Here is a 16,174-nt window from a genome sequence, read left to right on the forward strand (position 1 = left end):
AGCTAGAGGGAGCAAGACAGAGAGAGGGAGCTAGAGGGATTAAGACGGAGAGAGAAGGAGCTAGAGGGAGTAAGACAGCTAGAGGGATTAAGACGGAGAGAGAAGGAGCTAGAGGGAGTAAGACAGAGAGAGAGGGAGCTAGACGGAGCAAGACACAGAGAGAGGGAGCTAGACGGAGCAAGACACAGAGAGAGGGAGCTAGAAAGAGCAAGACATATAGAGAGGGAGCTATAGAGAGTAAGACAGAGAGAGAGAGAGAGAGAGAGAGAGAGCTAGAGTGAGAAAGACAGAGAGAAGCTAGGATTTATCATGTAGTTGGGGGAGTCTTAAATGCCAGTGTCCAGCACATTTACTCAAAATGGCCTTCCCTGTTCACTTGTAATATCTAGGAATCAACTTAGACATCACAGAGGCAAACTGTCCCCGTCTGCCTAAAAATGTCACGTTTCTACCAACAGGGGCAACCTCGGATGCCGGGATCCCAACGAGCCAATTGCATTTTTTCCTTGTTTCCCAGGAAACAAGGAAACTTTGTATAGGCCGGGCATGGGACCATGGATTACCAGGCTAAAGTTAAGATAACATACACATGGCACACCACAAACTTCTTCAGCAGGATCGCATTTTTCATTAAATGTAGAAGTAACACGCTTTTAGATTTTTTTTTTCATACCTATTGCACAGGACATAGGGATGCCATAAAGAATGTAACTGATACTTTCGAGAGGTGTACCAAACAGGAAAGTCTATTCAATTTTTATGGTGCTCTTATAGAATGTAGCTTGCCTAGAGGTGACCCAATGCTCCTAATTGAAACCTGTCACGATGGTTCCCATGTAATATATATATGGGGAGTTTGCGATAGAATCAACAAAACAAGTAATGATTTTTATAGTTAATTTAATAAAAAATAAGAATGCAAACTGAGTGCACTGTGTGAAAAAACACAACCTTTTATGTACTTTTGAAACTAGTAAAAAGACAAGGGGGTGATCAGTTCATTTTTATATTGATTTTGATTTTAGCATGTTGGCATCACATTCAGTTTTAAGCAGGTAAGGGAAGCGAGGCCCAGAGATCCTGTAACTTAAATCGAGTAGGAGACTCGGGATTCCATACAAGAGCATTTAACCATCGGTACACAGCTGTTGAAAGTATTACACCCCACATTGTCCTCTAGTAAGTAATATGCAGAGGAATTTAAAATTCCTCTATCTTTTAGGACAACTCCTGTGTGGTAGATGTTGGGTGTAAATTCGGACATCCATATACTGGTCTTGTTTACTAGGAATGCAGCCTTATCCGAGTACAAATATTAACTCACTCTGGTACAAAGTGCAGGGGACAGTTGGAAGAGACACCAGTCTGGAAAGGCAAACAGTGAAGCAAGATCAGAACAAGCTCAACTACTGCTTCGGTTCAGGCCTAGGAACTACAAAGGCCCTATATAAGTGCATTATGATGGCTTTTCTTTTTGTGGTGGGCTAGTACACTGCATTTATCTTCTGGCTCTAGGAGATTGAGGGCGGTGGTAGGGTGCAACCACAAATTGGTGGTGGAGATACAACATTGCAGGAGGAGGCATGCAGGTGTCATGGAGAACATAAGATCTCTTCTGGGGATCTCGCTTCAGCCGGAGGGGGTTGGATGGATGTCTGTGCCCTTTTCAGCTCAGTTTGAAGCAGCCTCCCTTTGCCCTCTTGTGAAAGTGCCTGGCACATGGATAGGCATTGTTTCGCACTTGGGACCCACATGCAGCTTAGGGTGCATGACCAGAAAGTTTGGGGGCTTCTGTACAATGACAAACATTTCGAGGAGCTTTGGTCCCACGGATGTGCTTTATATGATGCTCAGGACATAGGAGACCACAGGAGTAGCATGTGGCACACTGAGAGACGTTCTAACCACAGCGAAGACCTTGGAGGACATGGACACTGTATCAGGTTCTTATGCTGCATGGAAAGAGCATGTAACATGGGCAAACATGTTACATGCATGAGAGCAATGCCATATGAGGAGCCCTGACGGCGCCAGACAGGAGATGAAACACTCCAAGAAGAAGGAAACCAGAAGACATGCCTTTGTTGCACATGATTACAATAAAAAAAAATACTAATAACGATTCGCTAGCTTGACATCACCAGACCTATTAGCTTCACCTATCCGCTTGGTTTGAAAAAATTCTGTGGAGGTAGCACGTTTTTAGATCATTTTGTTCATGCCTCTTGCACAGGGCATGCCCTTTCGCTTTTAACAGGCTCTCCTGCATTGTAAATCACAAAGGACTACAAAAGAGACTGAGCTTGGAAGTGGAGGCATTCCAGAGGGGACAAAACCACTTTCAAGGGTGGTTGAAGTTGAGGAGACTAACAGCAAACACAAAAATAATGAAGTTACTTTTTAGTGTATGCAATCCGAGCTGACATTATTTTATTTTATAAACACGGCGAGTGGGACATGTTTAGTGAGGGGTAATTCAGCCATGGGAGGTCACTGTAATGACGAAACAACAGCGGATTGCAGCTGTTCGTATGACCTTAAAACGTATTTAAAATAAACCAAGCTGAGCTTTGGTTGGGGGTGGGTGTTTGAAGCAGGCTTCGGCCCTTTTGCTCAGGGCAGTGGTGGCCTTGCGGATTTCATTCTTTTCGTTACCATATGTGGTTGTCTTGCAGCTAGTAACTTTTGCATTCGTCAGCATGAAAGTAGGATAACCGTCGGCTGCGTGGAACCCCCTCCCCCCTCCAAAACGTGGGTGGAATTTGATTCGCCTAAGGAGCCTTTTAAATTAAAACAGTGGGTGCACCAATCTGGCCATACATTGTCCTCGGTTGTAGTTAATTCATGGGAGATGCCCCAGAATGTTAAGGGGTCATGCATCAGAGTGGTGTCCCTGGACTCACCATCCTTCAGACTGGTACCAGAATAACTTCTTGCTAACATGTAGGCCCCAACCAGTGCATCAATGGGGCCTTGATTTGAAGAGCCGCGATCTATTACCCGCTACTTTCACCAAGCTCCAGCCTGTTTTTTTATTTTGGATCCGATATAAGCTCATGGCCAGGGTCGTACCTACCAATGGTGGAGAAGCGGCCCCAGGCCCCTCAGGGGCCCGTTGAGCCCTGATAACTGCTGTAATTTACTACCCAGCAGCAAGCAGTCAAAGGGGCAGGGGCTTACTGCAAAATGACACCCCCAGCCCCCTTGCAGAATGGGACGGGGGTCCCTGAGTCTCTCCTATCTCACAAATATTCATTGACCTTTGGCTGAATGGGTTAACCTAGAACGGTTGGTACACCACGGGCGGGTTGTGGACCCTGCACTGCAAGGGCTTGCGTTACACCCCTGCAAAGGACGATTTTCCTTCCTTGCACCTGAGCCCACAGCATCCTTGCTACATGCACTCCTGCTCATGTCCCCACAGATCGAGGCTCATGTTTCTCTCTCTTAACTGCCTATGATGCACATACCTGGAAAGGCTCATCTTTTGCTGGATCACGAGGGCCCACCTGTACAGCCAGGGCAGCCCGGCCTCAAACCACTCCTGGCACCGGAGGACCGGCGAGATGCAGACGGCGGCGGTCAGGTAGCTGGACGAGCCGCACTCTCCCAGGTAGGAGAGCAGGAGGCCAGACTCCAGGCCTTCACTCATGGCAAAGAGCGCGGAGCTCGGGTGCCTGTACCGGATGTACGCCACCGCCTCGGCCAGGTCTGCCGGGTCCCCGAACTGTTGGAGCTTCAGAGTGGTCAGCGGGCATCCATTCTGCCCCCTTCTGTTGAAGATCACGGGGTAAAACCCCTGCTCCAGGGCTTGCAGGCAAAAATCCTGCACGTTCCTGGTGATTTTCCCAAAGGCGTTGGGGATGACGAGCAGGACCGGAGGGGAAGTGACGCTGTTGGTCGCCCTCCGGTGTTTCAAAGAGGTCCAAGGCCCCACCACCCAATCCAGTGCAACAATCCCCCCATCCGGCAGCTGCAGGTGGTCCCTGGCGGACTCCAGCCGCCGGTCCCCGGGCAGAAGCTGGTGGTAAATGGTCTGGACGTGCGCCCACTTCCTCCAGAGCCAGCAGGCCACGTCGGGGTCGGAGAACCGCCAGAGCACCTTCAGCAGGCAGTTGGCCAGAGCGGAGGGCTTGCAGATCAGCCTGCAGCCGCAGGGGAAGCGCAGAGGGGGGGGCGGAACGGACACACGGGGAGGGGGGAGGGAACGGCAGCACTCACCTCGACTTCCTCCAGCGGCGGTCGGCCGCGTAATAGGGAAAAAAAACAAAATAAAAAAAAACGAAACTCCGCCCACCGCCGCGATGACGACATCGCAGAGGCGGAGAGGGAAAAAATGTCGGGAACGCCCCCGAATCTGGTCCGGCCTTTGACGGACAGATCCAGCTCCCAATGCCTAGCCTCCATTTATGGAGCTAGCCAATGGGAGGAGGGGGCGAGGAGGGGGCGGGATACCCGACCCAACAGAGAAACATAAGTACGCATTGCCAGCAAAACCTAAAAAACAACTCTGACAGGCTCCCTCTTTCAGTCCTAACTGGCTAAAAACCTGCTGACCTGTCAAAATTAAGCATGTCGGATTTTGGATTGGAAGAGGCGTTTTCTTCGACTACGGCAATATCAGTTTACATGAAATGCACCCTGACATTTCTTTATAGACCGATATTCTAAAAGGGTGGCACTTTAAGGTTTTCATCACTGTCTACAATGTAACATTATTATTTAGAAACAGAGCATGGCTGATGGTTTTGGAGCACCTGCTCTGGCCCGCATAGTGCTTGTTTGTCGGTGGGATTACGTGCAGGGTCACGTGAGGATGTGCTCTACATTTGATAAAACTGGCATGTTTGGTGCCTTTCTCCCTTTTTATTCCACTCTCTTTTAATACCAATCCGATTGTTAAAGACTCCACACGATTCACAAACCTAAATTCATCAAGTGACGAAGATACGATCTTGGTCAAACTGTGCCTTTAAGAGTTTGACATGTTTACAGGGGTGGCTCCTCCATCTGAACGGAGGAGCATTGCCCCACAAGCCCCAGAACTTTATTACCATTTTATTTTTCAGCAACCCGTCTCAAACTAAGGGTCAGGCCAGTGCTGCCCAGTGGCAGCAGCAGGGAGCTGAGCGCTTTAAAATGCACGTCTGTTATGTGCGTTTTAATGTTCTCTAACCTAGCTGTCTTGAGACAGCTGGGTTAGAGAAAGCGCAGGCCTGCAGCGCTCTTAGGAGCGCTGGGCGAGCCTGCTTTATTCATTTCTGGTGCAGCTTGAATGCTGGGAGAGCGGCGGCGGGATTGGGTAGTGCCGTTTCTTGCTTACTGAGCTTCAGAAGACACCCAACGGTGGAGGCCTTGGTGTTGAAACTTAGGTAAGCCTATTTTATATTTTATTCATTTCTTTGTGCCCTCCCGCCCCACCACACAAGTTTCAAGTGCCACTGGTTTATTGACATCAAGGTGTTACGCCCTCTCCCTTCAGGCATGTCCGTTATTATTAATTTATTTTTGCCGGTCAGTGTCTATTGATATTTTAATTTTTGTCTGCCATGACTGCATCGTGCTCCATTTATAAAGATGAATTTCTTGATTAGCGATTCAGCGAACAAACAAGAGTTTGTGGTTAGAAACAGGCTGTTTAAATGAATCTCTATTCAAATATTGTTTTTAAATAGCCTATGATATTCTAAGAAGATATTTCAGATTGCATTTTTTAAAGTACTGCTTCAGCTCTTTACTAGCCCTTTACTTTGCCACCTAAGTCATTTAAGCATTGATGGTGCCTTTCATTTGGGCCTTGTGCTCTGCCGAACGTTGTATGCTTGGGATGAAGATATTGTGCACATGAATAGCACATTATGCTAAGGTTGCCTGGGCAACACCAGACCACAGGGAAGTCAATACGCACACCATTAAAACCACTCTTCATGCACCCCGTTCTACGGATAAGCGGTTGTGCTTGCTTGGCATGTTCGCCAGGCATGTTCGCTTGGTGCTTACTGTTAGGGTGACCAACTGGCATAGGTGCAAATTCAGGACGGTGAGTGTAAAAATTCAGGACAAAAATTCAGGACAGGAGGTAAAGAATTCAGGACAAAACTTCAGGACAAAAGGTACGTTTTACAGACACATCAAAGGAGGTTGTGCAATAGTACATAAGTAAAGTAATCCCATCTATATCCAAACATATTCATCCATTTGCAAACCAATCCATCATGTATCCTTCCATCCATCATTTCACTCATCCATCCCTCCACCCTTTCACCTTATTCATCCGTACACTCATCCATCCACTCATTTCCCTTTCACCCATCCAGCCTTCCTTTCACTTACTCATCCCATTTCACTTTCACCCAGTCACTCATCCTTCCACCCATTCACCTTTTCAGTCATCCATCCTCCCTTTCTCTCGCCATTGGCCCTTTCACTTAGCCTTCCTTCCTTCCATCCATCCATCCACCCATCCTTGTACTCATCCACTCATGAATTCATCCATTGATCCTATAACTCAGCCATCCTTTCACTCAGCCATCCACCCATTCACTCAGCCATCCACCCATTCACTCGCCGATCATCCACCCCTTCACTCATCCATCCATCCTTTCGCTCATTTTCCATCCATTCACCCTTTCATTCATCCATTCACCCTTTCACTAATCCATCCACCCATCCCTTCACTTACTCACTTCCCCACCTTTTCATATTAATTATGAGCTCAGCCTTTATCTGCAGAGTTGCATACAGAAGAGGCCCATCAAGTATTTCACTCTTGCTGTAGTTCCTAAAACAAGGGGTGGGGTGGGGGTGAGGTTCACTATGCCCCAATATGTCCCAAAGGCGCGATCTACTGGCTCCACCAGTGCTTGTTTTCTTTTGCTTCTAGCATATGCTTTCTTGCTGTCTCCCCCTCGCTGTTGTCTGCTTCCACCTTCGCACCCCATACCTCCCTGTGCTGGGTTTCTTCCCTCGTCCCGCTCAGCTTTTTTTTTTTTAAAAAGGATGCTACTTCCACTCATTGCTGCTGCTCATTGGTGACTTTTGGTTGCTACTCCGACCTCCCTCCCCCTTATATTTCTCCCCATACTCTATCATGCTGCTTTTTATTTAATTTCCACCTCTCCGAGGTCCTCTGCCCTCCCCATTTATCTCCACCACACCATGATGCCTCCTTAACCTCTTCACTGTTCTCCGTGGTGGTTGCAGCAGTTGACTTAGCTATTGTCATGCTTTTATAATGCACATTTTCCCGCTCTTTCAAGATGCCCGCCACGTTGGGTGACTCAATGAAATTCTTTTAATATTTTTTAATTATTTTCTGTACTTTTAGCATGGACAGACTTAGCCGGTGCCAGCGCATTACAAAAGCATGTATTTACGACCTGCATGCATTGTCGAAGTGAACCCCATTGCCTTTGCCAATGTTTGTTAACTTCTTTCAGAGCAGCTGCCCTCTACTATCTTCGTCCTTTTACGGATGTGCCAGACATGTGACGCTCGGTCTGCATTCTTGATTCGTCAGTAGTTTTGTTATGTTCTCTCTGGGACTCTGCCTGTGTTGATTGTGAGGTCATAGTCCGTCTGTTTATCACATTCTTTACACCGAGTCGTGCAAGTCTGTCAAAGGAGCTATTTCAAGCTTACACGTTTGAGCTTGTAACCAGTGCTATGTCTTACACAATATTTTACACATGTTTTATACACTCTGTGACAGAAATATTATTAGCTATCAGATTTTGTTCTCTGTTTACAGACCCAGGAAGGAGAAAAAGCCAACTTGAGCCTCTTGTAATTTTAGCTTGTGGCGTTCTTGTTTTACACCGACCTCTGCAGAAGCCTCAATAACTTTCTGAGCCGTGCTACCAGCATTAACTTTCTGAGCCGTGCGACCAGCATTAACTTACTGAGCCGTGCGACCAGCATTAACTTACTGAGCCGTGCTACCGGCATTAATTTACTGAGCCGTGCTACCAGCAGTAACTTTCTGAGCCGTGCTACCAGCAGTAACTTTCTGAGCCGTGCTACCGGCATTAACTTTCTGAGCCATGCTACCGGCATTAACTTTCTGAGCCATGCTACCGGCATTAACTTTCTGAGCCATGGTACCGGCATTAACTTACTGAGCCGTGCTACCGGCATTAACTTACTGAGCCGTGCTACCAGCAGTAACTTTCTGAGCCGTGCTACCAGCATTAACTTACTGAGCCGTGCTACCGGCATTAACTTACTGAGCCGTGCTACCGGCATTAACTTACTGAGCCGTGCTACCGGCATTAACTTTCTGAGCCGTGCTACCAGCAGTAACTTTCTGAGCCGTGCTACCGGCATTAACTTACTGAGCCGTGCTACCGGCATTAACTTACTGAGCCGTGCTACCGGCATTAACCTACTGAGCCGTGCTACCGGCATTAACTTACTGAGCCGTGCTACCGGCATTAACTTTCTGAGCCGTGCTACCGGCATTAACTTACTGAGCCATGCTACCGGCATTAACTTACTGAGCCGTGCTACCAGCAGTAACTTTCTGAGCCGTGCTACCGGCATTAACTTACTGAGCCGTGCTACCAGCAGTAACTTTCTGAGCCGTGCTACCAGCAGTAACTTTCTGAGCCGTGCTACCGGCATTAACTTTCTGAGCCGTGCTACCAGCATTAACTTACTGAGCCGTGCTACCGGCATTAACTTTTTGAGCCGTGCTACCAGCAGTAACTTTCTGAGCCGTGTTACCAGCATTTCCCTTTTTTGAGCTTTGGTGGAGGGCGAGAGTCCTACATTTTATAGAGTATATCCACTGTGAGCATAGGCTATCTGGCTTCCTTAAAACGTTCAGTGTATGTAATGTTTTGATGTATTTGTTGTTTCTAACTTACACTCGGAGTTCTTTCCTCTGAGGTGATGTGAGTTGTGGTTCGAGACTCGTGTGCCATAAAATGATAAATGATCTAGAGGGAAAACCAGTGAGCTGCAAGCATGCACAGAGGAGTGCAGCCGTAGCCTCTGTCTAACCATTCTGGGCGAGGAGCATTCTGATGGTATTTACTCGTTACTGAGGAGTGTCAGAGTCCCAGGGTCACGACTGGGCGAGCAGACCCACAGGGACCAGAGAAAATAAGACAAGCACGTGGCAATTCACAGATCAAGGGGTTGTGGTCCAATGCTCAAGCTTGTACATTGACAATCTAGTTCCATCACCAGACATTTTTTTATTTGATTTTGCTCGGAGCAACAAACAAACATCTAATTTGGGATAGCTTGCATGATTTGAACCCTTGTACTCTGGCTCAACACCTGTCTTGTGTGTATACCCGTTTAATACTATTCAACACACAAACCACACCTATTTGGAAGTAAAGACTAGTTTGTTCAACAGTTTTCATTCTAGCGGCCCACTCACAGACTGCCTGTCAATTTTTTATTCATGGCGAGAAACTTGACGAAGTAACAGTCTTTTAGTCCTTGTCGGGTGGACCTAGTCATGGGTAGGGTGAATTGCAAACACAACAATGATGGACAGAATGTGGATCAATGTCACACATTCACCCCAGTCCAAAGATCTGGGCCCAAATCCATCGTTTTTCCACTCCACACCACCCTGGGTTAGACAATGGCGATATGCAAATCAGCGCTGACCCTGTGCCCCATGGGAACAGTCCAGTCCGAACTACAAAAGCCATGTCCTTCCCAGAACGGAAACAAACATCCGAGGACCGGCCCGGTTTCGAGGTAACACCTCTCATCAGCCCGGCTAGCTTGATTCCAGTGGTGTGGAGTGCCTGGGACTCACGTCTGAGCATCCCCAGTACACTTAGAGCGGTAATTGCAAACACAACAATGATGGACAGAATGTGGATCAATGTCACACATTCACCCCAGTCCAAAGATCTGGGCCCAAATCCATCGTTTTTCCACTCCACACCACCCTGGGTTAGACAATGGCGATATGCAAATCAGCGCTGACCCTGTGCCCCATGGGAACAGTCCAGTCCGAACTACAAAAGCCATGTCCTTCCCAGAACGGAAACAAGCATTCGAGGACCGGCCCGGTTTCGAGGTAACACCTCTCATCAGCCCGGCTAGCTTGATTCCAGTGGTGTGGAGTGCCTGGGACTCACGTCTGAGCATCCCCAGTACACTTAGAGCGGTAATTGCAAACACAACAATGATGGACAGAATGTGGATCAATGTCACACATTCACTCCAGTCCAAAGATCTGGGCCCAAATCCATCGTTTTTCCACTCCACACCACCCTGGGTTAGACAATGGCGATATGCAAATCAGCGCTGACCCTGTGCCCCATGGGAACAGTCCAGTCCGAACTACAAAAGCCATGTCCTTCCCAGAACGGAAACAAGCATCCGAGGACCGGCCCGGTTTCGAGGTAACACCTCTCATCAGCCCGGCTAGCTTGATTCCAGTGGTGTGGAGTGCCTGGGACTCACGTCTGAGCATCCCCAGTACACTTAGAGCGGTAATTGCAAACACAACAATGATGGACAGAATGTGGATCAATGTCGCACATTCACCCCAGTCCAAAGATCTGGGCCCAAATCCATCGTTTTTCCACTCCACACCACCCTGGGTTAGACAATGGCGATATGCAAATCAGCGCTGACCCTGTGCCCCATGGGAACAGTCCAGTCCGAACTACAAAAGCCATGTCCTTCCCAGAACGGAAACAAGCATCCGAGGACCGGCCCGGTTTCGAGGTAACACCTCTCATCAGCCCGGCTAGCTTGATTCCAGTGGTGTGGAGTGCCTGGGACTCACGTCTGAGCATCCCCAGTACACTTAGAGCGGTAATTGCAAACACAACAATGATGGACAGAATGTGGATCAATGTCACACATTCACCCCAGTCCAAAGATCTGGGCCCAAATCCATCGTTTTTCCACTCCACACCACCCTGGGTTAGACAATGGCGATATGCAAATCAGCGCTGACCCTGTGCCCCATGGGAACAGTCCAGTCCGAACTACAAAAGCCATGTCCTTCCCAGAACGGAAACAAGCACCCCGAGTGGGCTGGGTATGCTCAGACGTGAGTCCCAGGCTCTATTCACACCACTTGAGTCAAGCTATCCAGGCTGAATGAAGGCTGATAGCCAGAAACCGGTCCTTGGATGCTTGATTCCGGTCTGGGAAAGACATGGCTTGGCAGTTCGGACTGGACTGTTCCCATGAGGCACAGGGTCAGAGCTGATTTGCATATAGCCAGTGTCTAACCCAGGGTGGTGTGGAGTGCAAAAAAACGATGGATTTAGGCCCAGATCCTTGTACTGGGGTGAATGTATGACATTGTTCTACATTCTGTCCATCAACTGTGTTTTTTGCAATTTTCACCCCGAGTGGGCTGGGTATGCTCAGACGTGAGTCCCAGGCTCTCCACACCACTTGAGTCAAGCTATCCAGGCTGAATGAAGGCTGATAGCCAGAAACCGGTCCTTGGATGCTTGATTCCGGTCTGGGAAAGACATGGCTTGGTAGTTCGGACTGGACTGTTCCCATGAGGCACAGGGTCAGAGCTGATTTGCATACAGCCAGTGTCTAACCCAGGGTGGTGTGGAGTGCAAAAAAACGATGGATTTAGGCCCAGATCCTTGTACTGCGGTGAATGTATGACATTGTTCTACATTCTGTCCATCAACTGTGTTTTTTGCAATTTTCACCCCGAGTGGGCTGGGTATGCTCAGACGTGAGTCCCAGGCTCTCCACACCACTTGAGTCAAGCTATCCAGGCTGAATGAAGGCTGATAGCCAGAAACCGGTCCTTGGATGCTTGATTCCGGTCTGGGAAAGACATGGCTTGGTAGTTCGGACTGGACTATTCCCATGAGGCACAGGGTCAGAGCTGATTTGCATATAGCCAGTGTCTAACCCAGGGTGGTGTGGAGTGCAAAAAAACGATGGATTTAGGCCCAGATCCTTGTACTGGGGTGAATGTATGACATTGTTCTACATTCTGGCCATCAACTGTGTTTTTTGCATGGTTAGGGTGAACGCACAACCACGTTTATTGTGCCATTATGACGGCCTTGGACTGCGAGTGGCAAGTCTTGTGCCGACGACCGCACTCCCCTTCCCCACTGAAATCTCACACCACTAGTTCACTCTGCTGTCAGGAACCCAAAGTTGAGCAGCTTCTGTCTATCCACATCCTGGGAGGGAGGCCCCTTCATCCTTCTGACTTTGGTACTTACCACCACGAGCCCAAGGAGGCTCCCACCAAAATTCTCTTCTGTATATTTTTTTTACTCGCATCCTGCGGTTCTCAAAGCCCCTCCGATGTTTTCCCAGAATTTTTCTTGAACCTTGTCTGTTAACTGTGTCCTGTACCCTGTTTATTATTCCGACTTTCTTAGGTTGATCAAACATGACTGATGAATTAAAAAATCTTGTGCTTGAAAATGTACTGACTATGTTCAGTTTGCCCCTCAAGCTCTGTACCGTGCTATGCCCACCTCTGTCATCCTTTGTATCAACTCATACCAAAAGGTCGCCCTAACTATTATCCCTGAGACCTCTGTGTCATGTGTAATCCCAACAGCAGCCGAGGGGTGAATGACATCCGGTGGTGAGGTTACTATCACAGTCCTCTCCATTGTTTGCACTAGTTGCCCCCACTTCATTCCAGGGGCGCTGTACCTTTTGATAGTTGTGTTCCAATAAACAGTACTCCATCCTGGGTAGCGCGGTGAACCCAATGTCATGCCCTGGCTGTATACGTGTGGTCAATCAGTCACACCTTGCTCGATATGACCTGCCCTGTACTGTTTAAGACTAGCACAGTATACCTCATCAACACCAACTATCGGAGGATAAGCCATTTGGGGAGGTACAGGTGGAACAGCATAGTTTCTCTATATTTTCTAAAGCTTTATGAAGTCTTAGTATTGCCATCTGCTCACTGCCATTACCCCTCTTGCTGCATACCTATCTGTGCTACTGTTGTCACCGCCCCAATGAGAAATGAGTGTAAGCCGATTTGGTGTGACTGCAGCCCTGCCCCTGCTAGTGCCTTACACGTTACTAGCATAAACTGGAATTTGATGAGATCTGAACCGTCCGCATGACGAACAAAGGCTGCACTCCCCCCTGAGGCAGATTATCATGTATATCTTCAACGGACAGACTGGCCTCTTTTAGTGGTCGTTTAAGCATGTTAACTTGACTTTTGGGCACTTGCCCAACTGATCTGTCTTGGATCGCTTCAGAGCCAACTCAACTCAACCTCCATATCATTCATTGCTAGGACTCCTATTTGTAAGAATACATCTCCCACTACATCCTTTACAGGTGCCACCGGTTCTCTTACTTTCAGTACTTCTGGTAATGCTTAGGCAAAAGCAGTCATGGAGAAGGGTGGCTCAATGGTTAGAGCGGCAGACCCTGATGCAGAGGTCTAGCCCGGGACCAGGGTTCAATTCCCCGCCTCGGCGGGTCTTGGGCTCAAAATTCCACGGACCTGATAATTCTCGCCTTGGTGCCTATTCCAACCATGGAGTCCCACTCTGCAACTCCGGGCAATAGCTTGCTTAATCTCCACAACGGCCCCCACAACGCTAAGGATGCCTGGCCTCCACCTTGGGGGTGCCCAGGAGTGGACACCTCACAGGGAAAGCCAGGATGGGTTCCACAGCGGTATTCGTACAAGCGCCTTGAGACCCTTGCGGGTGAGTAGTGCGCTATACAAGTATCAATTTACATTTACATTTTGAACAGCATATCTTCAAACTCTGAGGCTGTCCCTGCTCCGCGGCAACCAATAATTCACCCAGCTTCTCTAAATCTGTCAGAAGGTGGTCCTCTTTCTTCATTTGAGTCCTTTACAGCCTTTAATGGCTGTTTTTAGGGCTCGGCCTACACTCCACGAAGTAGGTGTGGCTTCAGAGTCCTCTTGAGGCGAGTGCGGCGAGGTGCCCTGGACATTCCAGAGAAGCGCATGAATTTTCCTCGGAATGTATAGCAGCTGCTTGGCAATTGGCCGGCGCATGGCTGTGTTTTTACAAGCCAGCACGCAATAGGCCATAGGATTTTGAGCTGCTCCACTTCCTGCATTTTCCGTGCGGAGAGGAGCCTGAGAAGTCTTTATTTCATCAATTACCAGCTGTCATGGGCCGCCGTAATTGAAGCCAGATGTTTGGCGGCCATTCATATCTACATGCAGACACTGTCTGCGCTTTTCACATTCTGAAATACATATCGTGGGAGTCTTACTTCTGAACATTTATTCAAGTCCAAATTACCAATGCGTGTATCACGCATTTTTTAGGACTCGATTGTTTTGGGGGGGTTTGGGGGGGATGGGTGGAAGGATATCTAGGCCCTTTGGCAGACCTTACTACTCTGAGCCCCGCCCTGTGCGCATTCCGTGTGGATGTGTGTGCGCAAGTTGACCGGGTGTGTCTTCTCCATTTCATTGTCAGGCTGTACTTTCGATCGAGACATCAATTCTCCCCGCCTCGTCGCTGTATTTAAATACCTATAATATTGCACAGATAAGGGGCCTGTGTAATAATCTCCGCTTTTCAGCGCCCCTATTATGAGCGATCTCTGTGGACCAACTCTGGGCGCTGCGTTTTGGTTAAGACAGGTCACAAAGAACATATGGCGCGACTGCCGGAATGCATAGAAGTGTGAAAGAGACACTGTACTGGCATAGCTTGAAGGTAACCACCAAAAACCCTCGCCTCCTATGCAAAAAAATAAATAAATAAGAGGAACACAGACTGTGAGTATGCAGGGTGAGCAGACTGAGTATGCAGGGTGAGCAGACTGAGTATGCAGGGTGAGCAGACTGAGTATGCAGGGTGAGCAGACTGAGTATGCAGGGTGAGCAGACTGAGTATGCAGGGTGAGCAGACTGAGTATGCAGGGTGAGCAGAGTGAGTATGCAGGGTGAGCAGAGTGTGAGTATGCAGGGTGATCAGTATGAGTATGCAGGGTGATCAGTATGAGTATGCAGGGTGATCAGTATGAGTATGCAGGGTGATCAGTATGAGTATGCAGGGTGATCAGTATGAGTATGCAGGGTGATCAGTATGAGTATGCAGGGTGAGCAGACTGCATGCAGGGTGAGCAGACTGTGCATGCAGGGTGAGCAGACTGTGCATGCAGGGTGAGCAGACTGTGCATGCAGGGTGAGCAGACTGTAAGTATGCAGGGTGAGCAGACTGTGAGTATGCAGGGTGAGCAGACTGTGAGTATGCAGGGTGAGCAGACTGTGAGTATGCAGGGTGAGCAGACTGAGTATGCAGGGTGAGCAGACTGTGAGTATGCAGGGTGAGCAGACTGTGAGTATGCAGAGTGAGTATGCAGGGTGAGCAGACTGTGAGTATGCAGGGTGAGCAGAGTGTGAGTATGCAGACTGAGTATGCAGGATGAGCAGACTGAGAGTATGCAGGGTGATCAGTAGGAGTATGCAGGGTGATCAGTAGGAGTATGCAGGGTGAGCAGACTGAGTATGCAGGGTGAGCAGACTGAGTATGCAGGGTGAGCAGACTGAGTATGCAGGGTGAGCAGACTGAGTATGCAGGGTGAGCAGACTGAGTATGCAGGGTGATCAGACTGAGTATGCAGGGTGATCAGACTGAGTATGCAGGGTGAACAGACTGTGAGTATGCAGGGTGAGCAGACTGTGAGTATGCAGGGTGATCAAACTGAGTATGCAGGGTGATCAGTAGGAGTATGCAGGGTGATCAGTAGGAGTATGCAGGGTAAGCAGAGTGTGAGTATGCAGGGTGATCAGTATGAGTATGCAGGGTGCTCAGTATGAGTATGCAGGGTGATCAGTATGAGTATGCAGGGTGAGCAGACTGAGTATGCAGGGTGAGCAGACTGTGCATGCAGGGTGAGCAGACTGTGAGTATGCAAGGTGAGCAGACTGAGTATGCAGGGTGTTGGACAGGCCTCGTGGCTGGGCCGTCCCCCCTCCGCACAACGGGGCCCGGACCCCGGCTCTCCCTGAATCCCCAGCAAGAGCTACCCCGGCAACCCCCCGAGGCAACCCACAACCCGTCCACAACGGGACGCCAGCTCCTGAACCCTCCCGTACTGGCTGGCCCTGGTCCCCGTCAGCACCATGGCCCCGGCCCAGCCGCCATCTTTGGACACTACAGCACGAGGCCGCATGGCCTCGACTCGACCCCAACCCTGGGCCTGGCCCGGCCCCGACATCGAG

General features: G+C 48.9%; 1 protein-coding gene and 1 pseudogene across 2 annotated transcripts in view; one reads left to right on the plus strand and one right to left on the minus strand.

The window, feature by feature from the left end:
* LOC144770421 (C-Jun-amino-terminal kinase-interacting protein 4-like) overlaps positions 1 to 16,174 on the plus strand; it is a 1,040,418-nt gene that overhangs the window by 343,662 nt on the left and 680,582 nt on the right. The gene's annotated exons all lie outside the window — the stretch shown is intronic.
* LOC144767373 (protein ABHD15 pseudogene) lies at positions 3,395 to 4,171 on the minus strand (annotated as a pseudogene).

This window comes from Lissotriton helveticus, chromosome 7, assembly GCF_964261635.1.
Source record: "Lissotriton helveticus chromosome 7, aLisHel1.1, whole genome shotgun sequence".
Lineage (NCBI taxonomy): Eukaryota > Metazoa > Chordata > Amphibia > Caudata > Salamandridae > Lissotriton > Lissotriton helveticus.